Source organism: Coenobita brevimanus, chromosome 50 (genome assembly GCF_032717465.1).
Source record: "Coenobita brevimanus isolate Jiangsu-jjx chromosome 50, ASM3271746v2, whole genome shotgun sequence".
Taxonomy (NCBI): Eukaryota; Metazoa; Arthropoda; class Malacostraca; order Decapoda; family Coenobitidae; genus Coenobita; species Coenobita brevimanus.
Window position 1 is genome coordinate 42408104 of NC_137003.1, and position 6368 is coordinate 42414471.

Consider the following 6368-nt stretch of genomic DNA (forward strand, 5'->3'; position numbering starts at 1 on the left):
TTACCCACTCCCACGGGCTGCAAGAGAGGGCTGCTGAGGTAGAGAAACTGATAGAGAGAGGAGACAGAGAAATTGATAGAGAGAACGAGAGACCTGATGGAGAATTTTGAGTGATCTATAAAAAAAAAAAAATAAGTGGCACGAGAAAGAGAAACAGAGAGGGCCAAGGAGAAAGAGAGAGACTAAAGGTGCTTCGTCAAGATCATCCACAGGAGGGAAAAAAGGGAAAAGGGGAAAAATTACCCAAGATAAACGAAACATCATCCCGGAGAAAAAACCCGCAAGGACGAAAATAAGGAGGACAGAAAAAAAATCGCGTCAAGAGTAAAACAAGGTAAGTCAATATTATGATGAGTCGTGTTATATTTTCCTTCATTTTTATACATTTTTCAAAGGATACAGTTCACGCCGTCCAATGGGCACTACACAACGTAAATTTCATTCGTCAATAGTGTGATGAATCGTACTGTTTTATTTCCTTTTGTTTTTTCTCATTTCTTCAGAGGGGTCGTCTCAGATACCCCAATAAATTATATAAACAAGCCTTTTTTTTGGATTCTACCAGTGTACATTTTTTTTTCAATATTGTAATTACTCCCACTATCCTATTTTTTATTTATCTATTAGTTATTCAGTTCCTAGGCAGACTCACCTCCTCTAATGAATTAATATAAAATATAAACATATTTATCACCACTGTTATAACGCTGTGTATTGTCTTAGTTTCTTCGAAGGTTAATTTTCTATGGGATTATTCTCAGTGTATTAAAGGAATTCTCGATGCCATACATTATTATTTACCGAGATTATCATGGCTCGAATTATCATACCTTTTTTTTAGTTTTATTTTCTTATTAAGGGCTGTTTCGCTTATCCCATATTTTTTCACAAACATACATTTTATTTTTTTATTTTTGTTAATACTGGAATCATCTGCATATTCAATCTCTACTGTAGTTTATTTTAGATGGGAAAAGTGATGACGATGATGATAATTGTGGTGGTGGTGGTGGTGGTGGTGTGTTGTTGTTGCTGCTGTTGTTATTGACGATAATGATGATGACGATGATGATGATGACGATGATGATGGTGGTGGTGGTGGTGGTGGTGGTGGTGGTGATGATGATGATGATGATGATGATATTTTGGGGAGCTAATCTTCCATATTCAGATGAACTCGGGACTCCATTTTTTTTTTGTCAATATTATGATCACTCGTCTCACATACTGTTTCATTTTTTTTCTGTTGTTTTCAGGGAGACTCTCATGAATATTAATTGACTCTGCGGATCGTATTTTTTTTTTTATTTACCCAAACATTTAGGGTGTTATCTCACGTACTCTAGTGATTTAATTTGTTGCAGCTTTTTTTTGTCAATATTGCTGTGAGTCTTATTACTGGTATCAATTTCTCTCTTTGCTCGTTTTCTTATTTAAGCGGGTACTCTCACGTATCTCTAATTAATTTTACATCCCGTACAGATTTTTCCAGGCTAAATGTCCTCAGTTTCGCTTACCTGGGGACTCCGTGGGGACTATAATGGTGATTTATAGAGGGGGAGGTGAAAAACAGTTAGTGTGGGGGAGGTAGGAGAGGGAAAGTAGGGCGGTGTGTGTGTGTGTGTGTGTGTGTGTGTGTGTAAGGAGCGGGACAGGATGAGCTGTTGGTATCTGGGTGTCATTTGGAGCTTTAAGGACTGTGGTGGGGGGGGGGTGACTGAGAAGAGGGAGGGATGGGGTAGATGGAGTACGGGAGAAAGGGAGATAGGGAGGATGGAGGTGGACAGGGAGGTGAGATGGGATGGTGGGAGGGGTAGAGGAGAGAGGGAGAAGTAACGGAGGAGGTGGATGTGGGAGAGAGGGAGACAGGAATGTGGACGGGAAGGGGATGTTGGAGGGGGTGGATAAGGAGAGGGTGAGGGGGAAAGGGAAGAGGATAATGAGAGAAAGGGAGGGACAGAGGAGAGGACAAAGGGAGAAGAAGCGGGTGAGGGAGACGGTGAACGAGGAGGGAGGCGGGGTTGGGGATTAAGGAGATATGGACGGGTCGTGGAGACAGAGAAGAAGGGGAGGGGGAGGGAATACAGTGAAAAAGGAGGTGAAAAGGGAGGGTGAGTGTGTGGAAAGGCAAGGAGGGCGAGGACAGAGGGAGGGATGAGGGAAGGAGAGGGAGGACAGGGAGATAGGGGAGAGGAGGTTGATGATGAGAGGGAGAGAGAGAGAGTGAGAGGGAAGGGTAGCTGGCAGATAAAGGGGGAGTTGGCGGAAGGGGCAGGGAGAAAGGGAGGGAGGAGGTGGATGGGGAAGGGAGAAAAAGGCGAGATGAGTAGGCAGAGGGAAGAATGGGGAAGGGAACAGGGCAGGAAAAATGTGTGATAGGGGAGACGAAGGGTAGGAGGGGAGGGGAAAAATAGGAAGGACGATGGGAAAGAGGGAGAAAGGAAGGGAGAAGGAAAAAAAGGGAAGGAGGAGGTTGATGAGAGAGAGGGAGAAAAGGGAGAAAGGGAGGATGGAAAGATGTGGAGAGCTTAACAGAGACAGCATTTTTTCAACCCCCATGGCAAGAGGTGAATACAAATGAAAGTTAAAAATAAATGGAATCGTACTGAAGAGAGAGAGAGAGAGAGAGAGAGAGAGAGAGAGAGAGAGAGAGAGAGAGAGAGAGAGAGAGAGAGAGTGGTAAGGGACTAGCGGAGCGAGGAAGGGGAAATAAAGGGGGTTTTACTTTTTAATGGTGAGAAAAATTAGGTGATTGAGAATTGGTGGGGGGGGGGGGAATGTACGGACGGAGGGTGGGATGGATGGTTAGGATGGTAGGTAGGTGGGTAGATGCTATGGATGGTAGACAGGATGACAGGTGGTGGGTAGGTGGGTGAACAGATGATGAGGTTGATAGTTATGATGAGAAGTAGGTGGATGGTTAGGAAAGTAGACAGGGAAAATATATGATAGGTGGGGATAGTTGTTACGTGGATGGGCTGTTAGAATGGTGTATGGGATGGTGGGTGAATATGTGATATGGTAGATAGGATGGCTGATGGGATGGTAGGTGGATGGGTAGTTTGTAGCTGGTAGATAGGATGGTAAATGTGTGGGTATATTGTGGTAGGTAGATAACATGGCAAGTGGGTGGGTGGGTAGCGTACATGGCTGAAATGGTAGACAGGATGGTAGGTGAGTCGGTTTGTAGATTATGAGGATGCTAGACGGGATGTTAGGTAGAAGGAAAGGTTGGTAGATGAGATGGCAACTAAGTATGCAGATGTGTAGGTAGGTAGTTGGTGAGTGAGTAGGTGGGTCGTGATTAGACAGGATGGTAGGTAAGAGGATAGGTAAGGAGGAGGCCTCAATGGTGATGAGTAAGCCAGGTAGGTAGGACAGTAAGCAGATTAGGTGTAGATAGGCTAATGGGTAGGCAGGAAGGTCAGTGGATAGTCCCAAGGGTAGATAGTAGGCAGGAAGAACAGTGTTGGTAGGTAGGAAGGTAGGTAGGTAAGTAGGTAGGTAGGCAGGCAGGTACGTTGTATAATCTATCCTAATGGTTATGGGGTGTTAAGGAAGACAGGCTAATGGTTAAATCAGTGTGAGAGAGAGAGAGAGAGAGAGAGAGAGAGAGAGAGAGAGATCGCAAAGAATGACGATGAAGGTTGTAGATGCGAACTGTGGTAGACGTGGTCACCACTAACACAACTACAACAATAAGCTACCAACATTCCCGACCGCTTCAACGTCTTTAAAGAGTGAACATTCCAGCTTGCCTGTGCTCTCTCTCTCTCTCTCTACCTTCCTTCCTCTCTGTTTCCCCCCTACCCTCCCTCCCTTCCTTCCTTCCTCCTTCCCTCCTTCCCTCTGTGATTCTCTACTTTCTTCCCTCTGTGCCAATCTCCCTCCCTTCCTGCATCTCTGGTTTCTTTCCTACCTCGCCCTTCCTACTCTCTCTCTCTCTCTCTCTAATTAATTTTGAAGTAATGTCCTGTGCTCTGTCCTTCTGTCCCTCCCTTGCCTCTCCCCTCCCTTCCCTCCTTCCCTCCCTACCATGCCATTCTGTCTTATGTCCCTCCCGCCCTCCCTCCCTTCCTCTGTCCTTCGTGTTCTATCCTAGTATTCCCTCCCTCTGAATCCTCTCCTTTCCCCCCTCTCTTGCATCTCTTCTTCTCTCCCTCCCCCTCCCTTTCTCCCTTCTGTTACTACCTTTCCTTTTACCTCCCTGTCTCTTTCTCTCCTTTCCTCCCTTTGTCCTTATTTTCCCCTCTCCCTCCCTTCCTCCCTCCGATCTTCCCTCACTCTCCTCCTCCTTCCCTACCTCAGTCCTCCTTCCCCTTTCATTTTATCAGTGTTTGTCTCCTTCCTTCTCCGCTCCACCTTCAGTCACTATCCTCCTTCCTTTTCTTCTCTGCTATCCTTGTCTTATTCTAGTACAAATACCATTGTTCTCTTATCATGTTTCTCTATCCTCTCCTCTGTCCTACCTCCTTTCTGATGCTCTTTTCTATGCATCTCTCTCTCTCTCTCTCTCTCTCTCTCTCTCTCCATTCACCCATTACATCTTCATTTCTTTCTCACTTTCTCTCTTCCTCCATCACGTGATCTACCTCTCCCTCCTCGCACCCTACCACTTCCCTCCCCCTCCCCCTCACAATACCCCCTCCCTCTCCGTCACCTCTCCTTCCTTCCCCTTTCCCCCTACCTCCTTCCCTTCCTCTCTCTCCCTTCCCTCCCTCCCTCCACATTGCCCTCGCCGCTCTTTGTCTCACTTTGTCCCACCAACAACTCTTCCTGCATTAAATATTTGCTCTCTCTCTCTCTCTCTCTCTCTCTCATCTGCTCATATTATTTCCCGGTATGCACTTTTCTCTCCCTCCCCCCTCTCCCTCTCATTTATCCTTATAATCTTCTCATTTGCGTTCTCTCTCTCTCTCTCTCTCTCTCTCTCTCTCTCTCTCTCTCTCTCTCTCTCTCTCTCAACCCCGCATGTTCCAGGACAGAGAATACTTGCACTTCGCTCCATCATCATTAGCGTCTCTCCATTTTTATTTTCAACTTCCCGGCGTGTTATTTGAAGCACAATTTGCATGCTTTCCCGTAAATGTGAGGTGTTGCTTTGATGCGTATCGTAACTGGAGCCGAAAGGGCTAGTGAGATGCTCCTTTATGGCCTAAATATTTTTACGGAGCGACACAACTATGACAATTCTATAGTACGGGCTGGACTGGGGAAAATCTACGGACCTAACCACCCACGTTTAACTAACTCTTCCCTTCCCATGGCCAATGGTTTTTCAGACATCGAGTAAATGTAGTCATATTTTGCCACTTTTTCCGAACGCATTCACTAAACATACTCTACTATTTCTATCTTGATACTATAACTATCTCGTCAGAAATTCAGCAGTCTCACGATCCACTGATTGTCCTTTTTTTTTTTTTTTTTTTTTTTTTTTTTGAGCAAACGTACGAGTTTTTACGATTTTTCCGCTTATTCAGGAGGCTATCTTTTAACAGAGTATACTTGAACAGGCCCGCTGGTAATTCTACCAGCCTACCTACCCACGTTACACTTACTCTTACCGTCTGTGATTCATGTCTTTTTTTTTCCCCGGGTGTTCTAGACCCGTTCACTACTACAGGAGACTATACCTTGGCTATTGTCCAGTGGAACTCTCTGCGAACTTGGTTTCACTTACTCACGCTACCGCCAATGACTCTGTGGCATGGCTGTGCAAATATGTTTTAATCTTCCCGCAAGTTCACGAGGGAAATAAATAATCAAATATTCTATCTATCTATCTATATACCTAGGCTGCTTCCCCCAAGGAAAGGGAGGTAGTCGAGACAGGACGACACACTCCCCATTTACTCATCCAGTCAAACACATTCATTCGCATCTTAAGCCCCAAAGGGGAGAACGGACAGATCCTCACCGCACCACACCGCACAAGGGTCAACTGCGCAATGCAATCAGTGACATCCGCAGCAGGGCCCGACAGCAGAACTGGTTTACCCCTGCCACATCATAACAGACCCATCCCCTTACCCGCACCTGACCTGACAAGCTGATCAGACCAAATGCGGGAGAATATCCCCTCAGGGCTGCGTCATCACTTATTCATTCTCAATTTCTCTCAATTTTTTTCTGTCACGCACAACCACTCTTCCTTGCTCAACAGACATCCCTCTCGCATCCAGCACTCTCTTCACACTGTCCATCCATCCTATTCGTGGTCTTCCTCTCAGCCTTACACCTCTCACATCAGATCTAGTTATCTTTTATACCAATCGCTCATTATCCATTCTCTCCATATGCCCAAACCATCGCAACACCCTCTGCTCAACTCTACCAGCCATCTCCCGAACAACTCCAGTTCTCCT

The 6368-nt window shown here is 45.7% G+C and overlaps 1 protein-coding gene across 1 annotated transcript in view; it reads left to right on the forward strand.

Moving 5' to 3' along the window:
- The first annotated feature begins 311 nt into the window (after positions 1-311).
- The window catches only part of LOC145399746 (uncharacterized), a 241072-nt gene continuing 235015 nt past the window's right edge, over positions 312-6368 (forward strand). The window contains exon 1 of the mRNA XM_080272294.1: positions 312-334. The gene's annotated coding sequence lies outside the window, so the exon portion shown is untranslated. The remainder of the gene's footprint in view (positions 335-6368) is intronic.